The sequence below is a fragment of the Oncorhynchus mykiss genome, chromosome 29 (genome assembly GCF_057628025.1).
Source record: "Oncorhynchus mykiss isolate SJ-2025 chromosome 29, ASM5762802v1, whole genome shotgun sequence".
NCBI classification, from domain to species: Eukaryota; Metazoa; Chordata; class Actinopteri; order Salmoniformes; family Salmonidae; genus Oncorhynchus; species Oncorhynchus mykiss.
Window position 1 is genome coordinate 46,398,403 of NC_143050.1, and position 19,330 is coordinate 46,417,732.

At 47.8% G+C, this 19,330-nt stretch overlaps 1 pseudogene; it reads right to left on the minus strand.

The window, feature by feature from the left end:
- Positions 1-249: 249 nt before the first annotated feature.
- LOC149970620 (uncharacterized) lies at positions 250-14,198 on the minus strand (annotated as a pseudogene).
- Positions 14,199-19,330: the final 5,132 nt, after the last annotated feature.

Genomic DNA, 19,330 nt, shown 5'->3' on the forward strand with positions numbered 1-19,330 from the left:
CTGTCCCGCTCTTCCTCTATCCCTCGCTCTCCCCTTTCACCCCAAATGCTCTTCCACATACTTCCAGGTGGAGTTTTCCCTCTGCAAAGAGTGTTTATTGACAGGCAGTGGCTCCGGCATCAGACAAATTATCTGTCCATCAAAATATCTTCCTTTGTACTTGGCCAGAAGAATTTGTTGATGTCATTCAGTTCACCTTAATGTTATGTTAGCATATGATAAGATATAAAGAGTAACAAACACCTTAAACATTTCAATACTCAACCAATACTCAATGTATGTACTGTATGTGTGTATGGGGAGGAAGGAGGGTTACCTCTGCTCTTGCCTCAACATCACTCTCAGTAATGAAGAACATCTCTACAGAGGAGTTAAGACCTTTTAGGACATTGTACAGGGCCTGTGTATCTGGGATATCATTTCAATGGTGCACTGCTCTATCTGCAGATCTCTTGAGAGCATCTCCAATACCATCTGGTGCCCGCTTGCCGTGGCTGGCCTCAAAGAAATTCCAGTTGACCTCTTGAAAGCCTTGTTTGTGTGGTTCTGTGGCAAGTAGGTAGAAGTTCCCTTTCTACTTGTATTGTGTAGCCGGCCCCCCAGTAAAGAAATGAAGCTGACTTCAGGGTACTTCTGCTTAAACATGGCAAGAACCGGATCAAGGTGTTCCCAAATGGCAGGTGGATCATGTCTCTGTGATGGTGAAATGGAGCAAAAAGCAATTGGTGGATGGTCTGCAGCAGTGTAGATCACTCCAGTGTGGAGAGTGGCTTGCTGGTGAGATCCCCCAAAATGCAAGAACTGGATCTCTTGACTGTATTTGCATGAATAGTTTTTGCTGAAGTTAATGTGCAGCTAGCACTCATTGTTCTTCAGACTCTCCCTAAGCTCCCTATAGGCCTTGTATTGTCACTTGATATTAAAGATGTGTTGCCTAAAACTTAGCGAGCCTATCTTGAAACTGACTGACCAGTTCAGTTTCTGTTATTGTGACCTCCCTCTTCCCGATTATCATGGAGCACTTCTCTTCGTCTTTTTTGGATCTTCTCCAAGGTCCATTGTGTCAGAGGAACTTCTACATTCCCAGGAGGTTTCAGAGTTGGATGAGTGGTGAGGAAGCAATCATTACATTCACCATAAGCACATAGCTTCGATTTCAGGTCACACATACTTGAGTTGACCATGTCCTCAAGGTTTTTGGTGGACAAAAGCCCAAGACTGTGAAGAGAATTTGCCATGAACTGTAAATTCTCATGGGTTTTGCACTGACAAGTTTCACGATCAGTGTCATTAGGCGTAACAACCCAAAATGGCCTGAGGTGGCAGAAGGAGGTATTGGACAACTGACCTAGTTCCTCAGGCAGGACATTTCTGTGTAGATTTTTTCATTGTCAGTCAGAAGCCTCTTGTGCATTTTGTTCTTTAGTCGTGTCATGGTTTGTTTGCGGCCGGTCGTTATACTACTTACATCATCACTGAGAAAAAAATCCTTCACTTTCCTTTTTATTTCTGTTTCTGTTCTGCTTCCCTTCCTCATCAAAAAAGAGCACAGGTCCCTTTCCAACTTCGCTCTCATTATTTGAAAAGCCCAACACCGTCTTCTGAAGTTTATACTTCTTCAGTGTATTCACAGAGGTCACTTTCGCAATGATTTGCTTGTTCTTCTGATTCCTTGCATTTTTGTATTTTGTTTTGATATCTTTAATGAGAGATGTGTGAAAGAGGAGAGCCCTGTTAATAGGTGATGTCACATTCTGACGTCTCTGCAATGCTTTGACTGTTGAATGAGGAGATACAGATGCCCGTTCTCCCCTAATCCTTGCATACCTATTCCTGTATTTTTTCTTTTTTTCCCCTCTCCTTTGCCACTTCTGATTTTAAATGCTCTCTCTCTTTTTGGAGTCTTCTGTGTGTTTTTTTCTAATGCGTTCTCCTTGCTGGCGTTGCCTAAAACACATTAAATGCATGGTTAGGATTCTAGGGGTAGAGTCAGAGATAAAGTTAAGGATAACGGTTAGTAGATCGGGATTAGGGTTATGGGTTATGGTTCGGGATTACGGTTAGAGTTAGTAGAAAGTTTAGCAAATAACATTCTTACATGCCTTATCTTAAGCATATTCTAACCTTGAAGGCCCAGGCTGATTTTCAGGAGTTTAGGGGGGTGTTTGGGACTGCAGCAACCCACTAGCCTTGGCCCTGGCTCTGAGTATCCTTTTAGAATCTCTCCAATTCTTCCTTTCTGCACGTTGCACTCTGTCACTTAGTTCAGCTACTGCCTTCTTCCCTGTCTTTCCTCCATTTCTCCCTCTCGGCACGCTGCACTCTGTCACTGAGTTCAGCTACTGCCTTCTTCCCTGTCTCTCTATCTTTCCTCCATTTCTCCCTATCTTTCTCTAGATACTCTCTCCTTCTTTCTGGGTCAGCATTACGTCGTTCTCTGTATTGCCGCTGTCTTTCAGCTGCACTAAGAGGAGGTGCCATTCCTTCAGAAAGACCTGATTCAATCGATATTTATTTATTCTTTAAATACTATACATGCTATATATCCTGTAATTATGTAATACTATTTATGAACAAAATCACATTTTGCAACACATTACTGCATGATATACATTTGTTCACTCTGTTGAGTGCATGTACACACTGTCACGTGTACATGGATAACAGGTTGAGCAATAACAGGGTGGACATTTTGAGATAAAATCAGCAACTATGCTCCAAGTGATCGGGATGAAGCTAGGATAATGTCTGCCAATTGAAAAGGAATTGTTTGACAAATATATTCTGAAATGATGAAATTTGATTAACGTCTTTTAAATTTTGCTTAAACAGGGTGGACATGTTATGCTTTCCCAAATCACCAACATATCGTGATGAAAATGTAATAGTATGAAATCTAGATACTCACCAGGCTAACCACAGTTGTTTTTCCTGCCGAGGAAGTGACATAATTTCCTGTTTGTGATGTCATTGTAGACCATATATATTTTCTTAAAGTGCCAGTAACCACAATATAACAGGGTGGACAACGACTTTGAGGATGTACAGAAAATAGCCAATATTCTTATAAAAGGTGCAGCATTTCACATAAAAAGACTATACATAAGATAACATTTAAGGAAAAAATGGGAAAATGTGTAAACATTTTTTTTAATGTATAATTTAATTCCTAATTGTTCTTGTTGAAGTTGATTGAGCAGCACCTGGGACATTGGAACATTGCCTCCTTCCACTGAAATAACATAGTCCTAAAGGTATTAAATGTACAAGACTATGTCAGTATGCTTCTATTATCATGAAGGCATACACACAAGGATCCTTGTATATTTTTTTATATACAATTTGGAATGATTTATATTGAGGACTAAAAATAACACTTTTAGTGATATTGACCCACAAACAAACCTGTTTCATACTGAAGCTCCACCAGGAAGGAATATTAGAAAATATTTGCCTGCACTTCGTCCAGTTGTTGCATGTGATTTGCACTATAGCTATATATGGTGGTTATTAGCTGCGACATTTTCTGACTTTTTGGGGGGGTGGGGGGTTGGCCAATAGGGGGCGATCCCATAGTAAATCACAATATTTTATGAGTACATAATCATGATAGGGTTGGGTAATGTAAATCCTAACACACACATCCCTCCACATCCCCACTGTCCATAGCGCTGCACATCACATTCCCTCTGGATCAAACTGGTTCTGCAGTTCAGACTTAATGACAACAAGCGCTGGGCACGAGACTCAGAGTGAGAGAGAGACATGGGCACAAGACTCAGAGAGAGAGAGAGCGAGAGAGAGAGAGACATGGGCATGAGACTCAGAGAGAGAGAGAGAGAGAGATGGGCACGAGACTCAGAGAGAGAGAGAGAGAGATGGGCACGAGACTCAGAGAGAGAGAGAGATGGGCACGAGACTCCGAGAGAGAGATGGGTACGAGACTCAGCGAGAGAGAGAGAGAGATGGCACGAGATTCAGAGAGAGAGAGAGAGAGAGAGAGACATGGGCACGAGACTCAGAGAGAGAGAGAGAGAGATGGGCACGAGAATCAGAGAGAGAGAGAGAGAGATGGGCACGAGACTCAGAGAGAGAGAGAGAGAGAGATGGGCACGAGACTCAGAGAGAGAGAGAGAGAGAGATGGGCACGAGACTCAGAGAGAGAGAGAGAGAGAGAGAGCGAGAGAGAGAGAGAGAGATGGGCACAAGACTCAGAGAGAGAGAGAGAGAGAGATGGGCACGAGACTCAGAGAGAGAGAGAGAGAGATGGGCACGAGACTCAGAGAGAGAGAGAGAGAGAGAGAGAGAGAGAGAGAGAGACATGGGTACGAGACTCAGAGAGAGAGAGAGAGAGATGGGCACGAGATTCAGAGAGAGAGAGAGAGAGAGAGAGAGAGAGATGGGCACGAGACTCAGAGAGAGAGAGAGAGAGAGAGAGAGAGATGGGCACGAGACTCAGAGAGAGAGAGAGAGACATGGGCACGAGACTCAGAGAGAGAGAGAGAGAGAGAGAGAGAGAGCAGAGCAGAGGTCAGGATCAGAGCTCCTGCATTTTTCAGCATTTTCTTTAAAAAAGATCGATTAGGAGTTAGATAAACTTGGATCTTTTGTCAGGAACACATACTGGATTCTACCCTCTTCAACATAACCCCTACTTCAAATCAAAACTTAAAACCTACAACCTGATTTTGGACGGAATTACGGAATCACCTGGAAAGTTCACAACTACCAAGGATTTATTACCCTATACAGCAAATTCTCTGGAAAACAACAGAAACCTGAAAACACCATCCAACCTGGAACTGAGTGAGTAATGTTTAGTCTGAAACAATATTTTATTTCCAAAAGCCAAGAAGAAAAATACACAACATTACTTTATAAGGACTGAATTCTAACATAATTCTACCAAGCTTGATACAGCTACAGATACGTGTCAAGTGAGAGGTGTCAAAGCCCATTAGCCCAACAATAACAGGAGAGTCACACAGTCTACCCCAACCAAATGGAGAGGCCTTAGAAGCTCCCTCCCGCTGTTCAGAGGTAATTAAAATACAGTACCCTTTGCATGTAAAGAATGATAAGGCAAGAAAAGACCACAAGAAGAAGCTCCTAATGGAAAATCAATAAACACTTTTTGCTGACTATTACAAAAATGGGAACATCAGCAACCTTATCTTCCACACAAACCATCCCCTGGCATGGCACAGTGCCATATTAGCACACTACCCCTTTGTTAAGAGAGGGGGGGTTAACGAGGGGTGGAAACTCAGAATACTTGATAACGAGGACTCTGAGTTAAGTAATATAAATATCTATAAATCCGGAACAGTAATGGTACAGAGTAACCACAAACAGTTTCAGCTGGACTTTCACCTAATCAAAGAATAAGCCCAGCAGGAGAAGCTCTCCCCTGATAAAGATACCCCCACACCGAGCGGGTCAGACCAGACCTCTTCATTATGTAACCCCACAGATGAGCAACCCCCAGTGGAGAGTCAACCTCCCAGCACAGATTACCACTCCCTCATTGAAATGAAGGACAAATTCACCCCGCTGGAGGTAAGGCAGGTGGAGCTGGAACAGCAGGTGATTACACTTCAGTCAGCACAGACCCAGACAACAGTCCAGCACAACAACAGCCCCTTAACCAGACCCGGAGAGCTGGAGGTGGACAGAGACATATCTGCACTTTGGACAGTGGTGAGACAAATACAACAGGAGAAAGAGGAGCAGAACAGAGCACTAGAGGAGAGTATCAGACTGCTGGTGGAGGAGAGGTTGAGGGGGATGGAGGAGAGGGTGAGGGGGATGGAGGAGAAGTTGAGGGGGACGGCGTGTGACAGAGAACAACCCACTAGAGAGGTGGCCACCCCCACAGAGAAGCCAGCAGAACAGCCCACCTCAGCACCCAACAAAAGTCTCGACACCACAGCAGAACAGTCCACACCAGACCCTGACCATAGAGTCGACATCACAGCAGAACAGACAAATGAAGAACCCCAAGCCCAGAGGCTCTCACCCCCTCTGAGCAACCCCCCTGTCAGCCACCCTGATAGCCCTTTTGAAACCCCCCCCCCCCACTTCCACTGAGGACAAACACAAGACACAGATTGTACTACTTATGGACTCAAATGGGAAATATATAGAAGAAAAAAAACTTTTTCCCAAACACAGTGTGTCTAAACTCTGGTGTCCAAACACCCAACGCGCCCTAGACCTTCTGTCTGAGGCCAAACTAGGCTCACCCAGCCACATAATAATACACACAGGCACAAACGACCTGAGATCACAGCAGGAAAGAGTGGCCACAGCACTGAAGGGAGTGATTGAAAAGGCTTCTTCTACTTTCCCCAACGCCCAAGTGGTTATCTCCACCCTGCTACCACGAAAAGACTTCCACCCTGCCACAATACAGCGGGTAAATGCAAGTATTTCCCGTGACTGTGCCTCAACGTTTTCCAGGCCCACCACTCCACCCTGGACTTGAACAGCCTCTATGACCAGGTCCACCTCTACAAGGCAGCAGTGCCCACCTTTGCCCAAACTCTAAAGGACATCGCTCTCAAACGTATCCCCAACACTTCACACAGGAGCAACAGATCAATAGACACTCCATCCAGACCAGCGAGACACCCTCCCAGATCTGCAGGACCTCCCCTGGACCTACACATAGAGGACCCACACCAAGAGGAATTACATCCAGACCACAGTACACCCAGACACATCCACACCCCCACCCCAACCAATCAACACCCCCCCACGTCAACCATGCCCACACCCCATTTAGGCCCCCTCAGATCAGACCTATGCCACTCCTGCCCACCCCATGCACCCCACCCCCGAAAAGAGGGCCTCAACATGGAAGCCACACATACGCCCAGGTAGTGAGCGGGCAAACAGTCCCAACCCCCACTCTCACACTCGCCCAAGCCAATGGCATGTACCAGATGCTCAGCAGGCTCTGCTCACACTTACTGGCCTGAGGCCAAACCACGACCAACAACATTGGACACTCTATGGAACAAAAATACTTCACTATCTTATCCTGGAATATCCAAGGCCTGAGGTCATCTGCCTTTGGCCTAAAGAGCAGAAACCCGGACTTCATCAAAGAAATCGGTAATACAGACATTGTCATCCTGCAAGAAACCTGGTATAGAGGAGACGGACCCACTGGTTGCCCTCTAGGTTACAGAGAGCTGGTAGTCCCATCCACCAAACTACCAGGTGTGAAACAGGGAAGGGACTCAGGGGGTATGCTAATTTGGTATAGAGCAGACCTAACTCACTCCATTAAATTAATCAAAACAGGAAAATTCTACATTTGGCTAGAAATTCAAAAGGAAATTATCCTAACAGAGAAAAATGTCCTCCTGTGTGCTACCTATATCCCCCCACTAGAATCCCCATATTTTAATGAAGACAGCTTCTCCATCCTGGAGGGGGAAATCAATAATTTCCAGGCCCAGGGACATGTACTAGTCTGTGGCGACCTAAATGCCAGAACCGGACAAGAACCTGACACCCTCAGCACACAGGGGGACAAACACCTGCCTGGAGGTGACAGCATTCCCTCCCACATATGCCCCCCTAGGCACAACTATGACAACATAACCAACAAAAAACGGGTCACAACTCCTGCAGCTCTGTCGCACGCTGGGTATGTACATAGTCAACGGTAGGCTTCGAGGGGACTCCTATGGTAGGTACACCTATAGCTCATCTCTTGGCAGTAGTACTGTAGACTACTTTATCACTGACCTCAACCCAGAGTCTCTCAGAGCGTTCACAGTCAGCCCACTGACACCCCTATCAGACCACAGCAAAATCACAGTCTACTTAAACAGAGCAATACTCAATCATGAGGCATCAAAGCCAAAGGAACTGAGTAACATTAAGAAATGCTATAGATGGAAGGAATGCAGTTTGGAAACCTACCAAAAAACAATTAGGCAACAACAAATTCAATCCCTTTTAGACAATTTCCTGGGTAAAACGTTCCGCTGTAATAGTGAAGGTGTAAACTTGGCAGTAGAAAATCTTAACAGTATATTTGACCTCTCAGCTTCCCTATCAAATCTAAAAATCTCAAATAGAAAACCGAAGAAAATTAACAATAATGACAAATGGTTTGATGAAGAATGCAAAAATCCTGTCCAACCAAAAACATAGAGACCCGGAAAACCTGAGTCTACGCCTTCACTATGGTGAATCACTAAAACAATACAGAAATACACTACGGAAAAAGAAGGAACAGCATGTCAGAAATCAGCTCAATGCAATTGAAGAATCCATAGACTCTAACCAATTCTGGGAAAATTGGAAAACACTAAACAAACAACAACACGAAGAATTATCTATCCAAAATGGAGATGTATGGGTAATGTCACGTTCTGACCTTTATTTCTGTTGTTTTGTATTTATTTAGTATGGTCAGGGCGTGAGTTGGGTGGGCAGTCTATGTTTGTTTTTCTATGTTTTGGGGCAGTTCTATGTTTTCGGCCTAGTATGGTTCTCAATCAGAGGCAGGTGTCATTAGTTGTCTCTGATTGAGAATCATACTTAGGTAGCCTGGGTTGCACTGTTTGTTTGTGGGTGATTGTCTATGTTGATGGCTTGTTTCTGCACAGGTCTCATTTTGTAGCTTCACGGTCGTATTTGGTTTATTGTTTTTGTTACTCGTTTGTATAGTGTTCAGTTTTTCTTGATTAAAGATTTGCCATGGACACTTACCACGCCGCGTATTGGTCCTCAGATCCATCTCGTCTCTCCTCTTCGGATGAAGAGGAGGACGGCCGGGACAGAATCACCCACCAACCAAGGACCAAGCGGCGTGGTAGAAAACAGCGACGGCAGCAGCAGCAACAACAGCGGCCGGTATCACAGGACTCCTGGACATGGGAGGAGATACTGAACGGAGTGGGACCCTGGGCACAGGCTGGGGAATATCGCCGCCCCAAAGCAGAGCTGGAGGCAGCGAAAGCTGAGCGGCGGCGATATGAGGAGGCAGCACGGCAGTGCGACAGGTACGAGAGACAGCCCCAAATTTTTTTTGGGGGGGGCACACGAGGGGTGGAGCTAAGCCAGGTAGCAGACCTGCGCTCACTCCTCGTGCTTATTATAAGCAGCTAGATACTGGGCAGGCACCGTGTTATGCGGTTAAGCGCACGGTGTCGCCAGTACGTGCCCATAGCCCGGTGCGCTATGGGACAGCCCCCCGAGAGTGTCATGCGAGTGCGGGCATCGAGCCAGGGCGTATGGTGCCTGCTCAGCGGGTCTGGTCGCCGGTACGCAGTTTTGGCCCAGGGTATCCTGCGCCGGCTCTGCGTGCTGTGTCTCCGGGGCGCTGGGAGGGTGCAGTGCGTCCTCTGCCCGCGCTCCGCTCGTGCCGGGCGAATGTGGGAATGGAGCCGAAGGGAGAGGTGCGTGTAGTAAGCACTAGATCTCCCGTGCTTACCCACAGCCCGGTTCAACCTGTGCCTGCACTCTGGACGGTCCGGGCTAGAGTGGTTATCCAGCCTGGGGAAGTGGTGCCAAGGTTGCGCACCAGAGCTCCAGTGCTCCCCCACAGCCCGGTCTTTCAGGTGCCTCCTCTTAACCCCAAGCCTCCTGAAGGTTTTCCCAGCCTGGTGGTTCCTGTGGCAGCCCCACGCACCAGGCTGTCTCTCTGTCTCCTCCCTGCAGGTGGTTCTGTCTGTCCGGCGCCGCTGCCGGAGTCTCCCGCCTGTCCGGCGCCTCTGCCGGAGTCTCCCGCCTGTCCGGCGCCTCTGCCGGAGTCTCCCGCCTGTCCGGCGCCTCTGCCGGAGTCTCCCGCCTGTCCGGCGCCTCTGCCGGAGCCTCCCGCCTGTCCGGCGCCTCTGCCGGAGCCTCCCGCCTGTCCGGCGCCTCTGCCGGAGCCTCCCGCCTGTCCGGCGCCTCTGCCGGAGCCTCCCGCCTGTCCGGCGCCTCTGCCGGAGCCCCTCTGTCCCGAGCAGCTGTCTCTCTGTCCCGAGCAGCTGTCTCTCTGTCCCGAGCAGCTGTCTCTCTGTCCCGAGCAGCTGTCTCTCTGTCCCGAGCAGCTGTCTCTCTGTCCCGAGCAGCTGTCTCTCTGTCCCGAGCAGCTGTCTCTCTGTCCCGAGCAGCTGTCTCTCTGTCCCGAGCAGCTGTCCCTCTGTCCCGAGCTGCCCCTCTGTCCAGTGGGGTCATTGAGAGGGGTGGTCATGCTGAGAAAGCCACGGAGGCGGACAATAAGGCGGACTAAGACAATGATGAGGTGGGGTCCGCGTCCCGCGCCAGAGCCGCCACCGCGGACAGACGCCCACCCAGACCCTCCCCTATAGGTCAAGGTTTTGCGGCCGGAGTCCGCACCTTTGGGGGGGGGTACTGTCACGTTCTGACCTTTATTTCTGTTGTTTTGTATTTATTTAGTATGGTCAGGGCGTGAGTTGGGTGGGCAGTCTATGTTTGTTTTTCTATGTTTTGGGGCAGTTCTATGTTTTCGGCCTAGTATGGTTCTCAATCAGAGGCAGGTGTCATTAGTTGTCTCTGATTGAGAATCATACTTAGGTAGCCTGGGTTGCACTGTTTGTTTGTGGGTGATTGTCTATGTTGATGGCTTGTTTCTGCACAGGTCTCATTTTGTAGCTTCACGGTCGTATTTGGTTTATTGTTTTTGTTACTCGTTTGTATAGTGTTCAGTTTTTCTTGATTAAAGATTTGCCATGGACACTTACCACGCCGCGTATTGGTCCTCAGATCCATCTCGTCTCTCCTCTTCGGATGAAGAGGAGGACGGCCGTGACAGGTAAACCACTTCTCCAATCGTTTTGGCTCTATAACAAAGAATAAAGAGCAAAAACATATACATGATCAAATACAGATCTTAGAATCAACTATTAAAGACTACCAGAACCCACTGGATTCTCCAATTACATTGAATGAGTTACAGGACAAAATAAAAACCCTCCAACCCAAAAAGGCCTGTGGTGTTGATGGTATCCTCAATGAAATGATCAAATATACAAACAACAAATTCCAATTGGCTATACTAAAACTCTTTAACATCATACTTAGCTCTGGCATCTTCCCCAATATTTGGAACCAAGGACTGATCACCCCAATCCACAAAAGTGGAGACAAATTTGACCCGAATAACTACCTTGGAATATGTGTCAACAGTAACCTTGGGAAAATCCTCTGCATTATTATTAACAGCAGACTCGTACATTTCCTCAATGAAAACAATGTACTGAGCGAATGTCAAATTGGCTTTTTACCAAATTACCGTACAACAGACCATGTATTCACCCTGCACACCCTAATTGACAACCAAACAAACCAAAACAAAGGCAAAGTCTTCTCATGCTTTGTTGATTTCAAAAAAGCCTTCGACTCAATCTGGCATGAGGGTCTGCTATACAAACTGATGGAAAGTGGTGTTGGGGGTAAAACATACGACATTATAAAATCCATGTACACAAACAACAAGTGTGCGGTTAAAATTGGCAAAAAACACACACATTTCTTCACACAGGGTCGTGGGGTTAGACAGGGATGCAGCTTAAGCCCCACCCTCTTCAACATATATATCAACGAATTGGCGCGGGCACTAGAAAAGTCTGCAGCACCCGGCCTCCCCCTGCTAGAATCCGAAGTCAAATGTCTGCTGTTTGCCGATGATCTAGTGCTTCTGTCACCAACCAAGGAGGGCCTACAGCAGCACCTAGATCTTATGCACAGATTTTGTCAGACCTGGGCCCTGACAGTAAATCTCAGTAAGACCAAAATAATGGTGTTCCAAAAAAGGTCCAGTCACCAGGACCACAAATACAAAATCCATCTAGACACTGTTGCCCTAGAGCACACAAAAAACTATACATACCTTGGCCGAAACATCAGCGCCACAGGTAACTTCCACAAAGCTGTGAACGATCTGAGAGACAAGGCAAGAAGGGCATTCTATGCCATCAAAAGAAACATAAATTTCAACATACCAATTAGGATTTGGCTAAAAATACTTGAATCAGTCATAGAGCCCATTGCCCTTTATGGTTGTGAGGTCTGGGGTCCGCTCACCAACCAAGACTTCACAAAATGGGACAAACACCAAATTGAGACTCTACACGCAGAATTCTGCAAAAATATCCTCCGTGTACAATGTAGAACACCAAATAATGCATGCAGAGCAGAATTAGGCCGATACCCACTAATTATCAAAATCCAGAAAAGAGCCGTTAAATTCTACAACCACCTAAAAGGAAGTGATTCACAAACCTTCCATAACAAAGCCATCACCTACAGAGAGATGAACCTGGAGAAGAGTCCCCTAAGCAAGCTGGTCCTGGGGCTCTGTTCACAAACACAAACACACCCTACAGAGCCCCAGGACAACAGCACAATTAGACCCAACCAAATCATGAGAAAACAAAAAGATAATTACTTGACACATTGGAAAGAATTAACAAAAAAACAGAGCAAACTAGAATGCTATTTGGCCCTAAACAGAGAGTACACAGCGGCAGAATACCTGACCACTGTGACTGACCCAAAATTAAGGAAAGCTTTGACTATGTACAGACTCAGTGAGCATAGCCTTGCTATTGAGAAAGGCCGCCGTAGGCAGACATGGCTCTCAAGAGAAGACAGGCTATGTGCTCACTGCCCACAAAATGAGGTGGAAACTGAGCTGCACTTCCTAACCTCCTGCCCAATGTATGACCATATTAGAGAGACATATTTCCCTCAGATTACACAGATCCACAAAGAATTCGAAAACAAATCCAAATTTGAAAAACTCCCATATCTACTGGGTGAAATTCCACAGTGTGCCATCACAGCAGCAAGATTTGTGACCTGTTGCCACGAGAAAAGGGCAACCAGTGAAGAACACACACCATTGTAAATACAACCCATATTTATGCTTATTTATTTTATCTTGTGTCCTTTAACCATTTGTACATTGTTAAAACACTGTATATATATATATATAATATGACATTTGTAATGTCTTTATTGTTTTGAAACTTCTGTATGTGTAATGTTTACTGTTAATTTTTATTGTTTATTTCACTTTATATATTAACTTTATATATTATCTACCTCACTTGCTTTGGCAATGTTAACACATGTTTCCCATGCCAATAAAGCCATTGAATTGAGAGAGAGAGAGAGAGAGAGAGAGAGATGGGCACGAGACTCAGAGAGACACAGAGAGAGAGAGAGAGAGATGGGCACGAGACTCAGAGAGAGAGAGAGAGATGGGCACGAGACTCAGAAAGAGAGAGAGATGGGCACGAGACTCAGAAAGAGAGAGAGAGAGAGAGAGAGAGAGAGAAATACAGGGATCTGAGAGAGAGCGAGTCAGATGGGAAGAAAGTAAGAAAGTTCCCAGGATAGGGCCTTGAATATTTTATCCCATTAGACACTATAAAAATGAAAGTCGGTGCAAAATCAAGGCTATATCACATCCTGACCACCTTCATGGTAACGTTGAGAACAGTATTTCCCTAATACTGGGTGTCGGTTAATTTCTTTGATTAATTTTGGGTCCTTGGTTCAGAGAAAGTGCAGGTTAGGGGTTTAGAGTGTAGGGGTGAGGGTTAGCCACAGGGCAGTGACAGCTTGGAAGGCACCGGCTTCCCCATACGGAGTGCGGGGGTACAAGCTGTGCCATTGTTAGGACGTGTGTCCCCTCTCTGTCTCCCCTGGTGGGGGGAGTAAGGGGACTATCCTGTGGGGCTTCTCCCTCCCTTTACACTGGGGGTCACGGGGATCTGCATCGCTAATGCTATTATCCAGTGACAGAAGCGTGCATGTGCACAAGCGTGTGTGGCAGACACACACACACAGACACACTCACATATACATACAGTACACAAACACACACGTCACTCTTCTCTCTGTGTGAGTGTTTCTCTCTCCCTCTGTTTTTCTTTCTCAAGCCTCACTGTAACCATTCTATAGCACATCTACAAAGACAAACTGTCTATTTCTCTGTCTCTCACTCCTAACTGTAGACCTTCCTTCCCTCCTTCCCCTCTTCCCTCTCTCTCTTGTTCTCCCTCAGTATGGCTCACCGGCTCAATCTGCAGTGCGTTCCTGTAGCTGCCGAAGAGAGCGGCGTGTGTTCTGAGAAAGGCTCGAGCCACGCCATCACCTGTCGTTGTGGAAACCTTCTTCAGGCGGTTCTTTAAGGAGGACACCTTAATAGCTTCTCCCATCATCCATCCCTTTCACCGTACCTTAATACCTTCTCCCGTCATCCATCTCTTTCACCCAACCTTGATACCTTCTCCCGTCATCCATCCCATTCACCCTACCTTAATACCTTCTCCCATCATCCATCTCTTTCACCCTACCTTAATACCTTCTCCCATCATCCATCTCTTTCACCCTACCTTAATAACATCTCCCATCATCCATCAATCTCTTTCACCCTACCTTAATACCTTCTCCCATCATCCATCCATCCATCCCTTTCACCCTACCTTAATACCTTCTCCCGTCATCCATCTCTTTCACCCAACCTTAATACCTTCTCCCGTCATCCATCCCTTTCACCCTACCTTAATACCTTCTCCCATTCATCCATCCCTTTCACCCTACCTTAATACCTTCTCCCATCATCCATCCATCCCTTTCACCCTACCTTAATACCTTCTCCCATCATCCATCCATCCCTTTCACCGTACCTTAATACCTTCTCCCGTCATCCATCTCTTTCACCCAACCTTAATACCTTCTCCCGTCATCCATCCCATTCACCCTACCTTAATACCTTCTCCCATCATCCATCTCTTTCACCCTACCTTAATACCTTCTCCCATTCATCCATCCCTTTCACCCTACCTTAATACCTTCTCCCATCATCCATCCATCCCTTTCACCCTACCTTAATACCTTCTCCCATCATCCATCCATCCCTTTCACCCTACCTTAATACCTTCTCCCATCAATGTCTTTCACCCTACCTTAATACCTTCTCCCATCATCCATCCATCCCTTTCACCCTACCTTAACACCTTCTCCCATCATCCATCCATCTCTTTCACCCTACCTTAATACCTTCTCCCATCATCCATCCATCCCTTTCACCCTACCTTAATGCCTTCTCCCATCATCCATCCATCCCTTTCACCCTACCTTAATACCTTCCCTCCATCCATCCCTTTCACCCTACCTTAATACCTTCTCCCATCATCCATCCATCCCTTTCACCCTACCGTAATACATTCTCCCATCATCCATCCATCCCTTTCACCTTACCAGTGTCTTTATCTATCGTCCCTCTCTCCATTCCTTTCCCAATACCCCTTCTCCTTTCCTACCAACATCTCAACCCTCTTTCCTTCCTTCATTCCCCCTTTCCCCCAGAGATAGTCTCTCTCGCCCTTAGGCCCCTCATCCCCTCTAGTAGCATCTAGACCCCGCTATTTTAAAATCAGTCCCTCCGATCCCCAGGCTCTCCCTTGTCCCTGTCATGCATCCATACGCACAGCAACGCCCTGCTGCAAGTCAACAACAGCGTTATTCTACATGAATACACTCCATGAGACGGCCGTTTAGGCTAATGCTGTAGCCGGGAGCAAGTGCGGAGGGGGCTGAAGTAATCCTTTCTCTGTTACGGTACGTGAATGAGGACCCAAAAGCGAATTAACGTAAACAGAGCTTCTTTAATAACAAAACAAAACGTAGGCTCAGATGGACCGGCAGGTTCCGACAGGACAGGACAAGGTTGCAGCAAACATGACGATAGTCTGGTTCAGGCATGAACAACACAAACAAGAATCCGACAAAGACAGGAGCAGAAACAGAGAGAGAAATAGAGGACTAATCAGAGGGAAAAAGGGAACAGGTGGGAAAAGGGGTGACGAGGTAGTTAGGAGGAGACAAGGCACAGCTGGGGAAAAGAGGGGGAGAAAAGGTAACCTAACAACGACCAGCAGAGGGAGACAGGGTGAAGGGAAAGGACAGAAACAAGACACAACATGACAGTACATGACAGTACCCCCCCACTCACCGAGCGCCTCCTGGCGCACTCGAGGAGGAAACCTGGCGGCAACGGAGGAAATCATCGATCAGCGCACGGTCCAGCACGTCCCGAGAGGGAACCCAACTCCTCTCCTCAGGACCGTACCCCTCCCAATCTACTAGGTACTGATGACCACGGCCCCGAGGACGCATGTCCAAAATCCTACGGACCCTGTAGATGGGTGCGCCCTCGACAAGGATGGGGGGGGGGGGGGAAGACGAGCGGGGGCGCGAAGAACGGGCTTGATACAGGAGACATGGAAGACCGGGTGGACGCGACGAAGGTATCGCGGAAGAAGAAGTCAAACTGCGACAGGATTAATGACCTGAGAAATACGGAACGGACCAATGAACCGCGGGGTCAACTTGCGAGAAGTGGTCTTAAGGGGAAGGTTCTGAGTGGAGAGCCAAACTCTCTGACCGCGACAATATCTAGGACTCTTAGTTCTACGCTTATTAGCAGCCCTCACAGTCTGCGCCCTATAACGGCAAAGTGCAGACCTGACCCTCTTCCAGGTGCGCTCGCAACGTTGGACAAAAGCCTGAGCGGAGGGGACGCTGGACTCGGCGAACTGAGATGAGAACAGCGGAGGCTGGTACCCGAGGCTACTCTGAAAAGGAGATAGCCCGGTCGCAGACGAAGGAAGCGAGTTGTGGGCGTATTCTGCCCAGGGGAGCTGTTCTGACCAAGACGCAGGGTTGCGAAAAGAAAGACTGCGTAAGATGCGACCAATAGTCTGATTGGCCCGTTCTGCTTGACCGTTAGACTGGGGGTGAAAGCCGGAAGAGAGACTGACGGATGCCCCAATCAAACGGCAAAACTCCCTCCAAAATTGAGACGTGAATTGCGGACCTCTGTCCGAAACGACGTCTGACGGAAGGCCATGAATTCTGAAAACATTCTCGATGATGATTTGTGCCGTCTCTTTAGCAGAAGGAAGCTTAGCAAGGGGAATAAAATGAGCCGCCTTAGAGAACCTGTCGACAACCGTAAGAATAACAGTCTTCCCCGCTGACGAAGGCAGTCCGGTGACAAAATCTAAGGCGATGTGAGACCACGGTCGAGAGGGAATGGGAAGCGGCCTGAGACGGCCGGCAGGAGGAGAGTTACCGGACTTAGTCTGCGCGCAGACCGAACAAGCAGCCACGAAGCGACGCGTGTCATGCTCCCGGGTGGGCCACCAAAAGCGCTGGCGAATGGAAGCAAGCGTACCCCGAACGCCAGGGTGGCCGGCTAACTTGGCAGAGTGAGCCCACTGAAGAACGGCCAGACGAGTAGGAACGGGAACGAAAAGAAGGTTCCTGGGACAAGCGCGCGGCGACGGAGTTTGAGTGAGTGCTTGCTTTACCTGCCTCTCAATTCCCCAGACAGTCAACCCGACAACACGCCCCTCAGGGAGAATCCCCTCGGGGTCAGTGGAGGCTACTGAAGAACTGAAGAGACGAGATAAAGCATCAGGCTTGGTGTTCTTAGAGCCCGGACGATAAGAAATCACGAACTCGAAACGAGCGAAAAACAGCGCCCAGCGCGCCTGACGCGCATTAAGTCGTTTGGCAGAACGGATATACTCAAGGTTCCTATGGTCAGTCCAAACGACAAAAGGAACGGTCGCCCCCTCCAACCACTGTCGCCATTCGCCTAGGGCTAAGCGGATGGCGAGCAGTTTGCGGTTTCCCACATCATAGTTACGTTCCGACGGCGACAGGCGATGAGAAAAATACGCGCAAGGGTGGACCTTGTCTACAGAGAAGGAGCGCTGAGAAAGAATGGCTCCCACGCCCACCTCTGACGCGTCAACCTCGACAATGAACTGTCTAGAGACGTCAGGTGTAACAAGGATAGGTGCGGATGTAAAACGATTCTTGAGGAGATCAAAAGCTCCCTGGGCGGAAACGGACCACTTAAAGCACGTCTTGACAGAAGTAAGGGCTGTGAGAGGGGCTGCCACCTGACCGAAATTACGGATGAAACGACGATAGAAGTTTGCGAAGCCGAGAAAGCGCTGCAACTCGACGCGTGACTTAGGGACGGGCCAATCAATGACAGCTTGGACCTTAGCGGGATCCATCTTAATGCCTTCAGCGGAAATAACAGAACCGAGAAATGTGACGGAGGAGGCATGAAAAGAGCACTTCTCAGCCTTCACAAAAAGACAATTCTCTAAAAGGCGCTGGAGGACACGTCGAACGTGCTGAACATGAATCTGGAGTGACGGTGAAAAAATCAGGATATCGTCAAGGTAAACGAAAACAAAGATGTTCAGCATGTCTCTCAGGACATCATTGACTAATGCCTGAAAGACAGCTGGAGCGTTAGCGAGGCCGAAAGGAAGAACCCGGTATTCAAAGTGCCCTAACGGAGTGTTAAACGCCGTCTTCCACTCGTCCCCCTCCCTGATGCGCACGAGATGGTAAGCGTTACGAAGGTCCAACTTAGTGAAAAACCTGGCTCCCTGCAGGATCTCGAAGGCTGAAGACATAAGAGGAAGCGGATAACGATTCTTCACTGTTATGTCATTCAGCCCTCGATAATCTATGCAGGGGCGCAGGGACCCGTCCTTCTTCTTAACAAAAAAAAACCCCGCTCCGGCGGGAGAGGAGGAGGGGACTATGGTACCGGCGGCAAGAGCTACAGACAAATAATCTTCGAGAGCCTTACGTTCGGGAGCCGACAGAGAGTATAGTCTACCCCGGGGGGGAGTGGTTCCCGGAAGGAGATCAATACTACAATCATACGACCGGTGTGGAGGAAGAGAGGTGGCCCTGGACCGACTGAGCACCGTGCATCACCAGGCTCCTCCTGTGAAGAAGAGACAGAGGAAACAGGAGGGATAGCAGACATTAAACATTTCACATGACAAGAGACGTTCCAGGAGAGGATAGAATTACTAGACCAATTAATGGAAGGATTATGACAAACTAGCCAGGGATGGCCCAAAACAACAGGTGTAAAAGGTGAACGAAAAATTAAAAAAGAAATGGTTTCGCTATGATTACCAGAAACAGTGAGGGTTAAAGGTAGCGTCTCACGCTGAATCTTGGGGAGAGGACTACCATCCAGGGCGAACAAGGCCGTGGACTCCCTTAACTGTCTGAGAGGAATGTCATGTTCCCGAGCCCAGGTCTCGTCCATAAAACAGCCCTCCGCCCCAGAGTCTATTAAGGCACTACAGGAAGCTGACGAACCGGTCCAGCGTAGATGGACCGACAAGGTAGTGCAGGATCTTGAAGGAGAGACAGGAGTAGTAGCGCTCACCAGTAGCCCTCCGCTTACTGATGAGCTCTGGCTTTTACTGGACATGAAGTGACAAAATGACCAGCA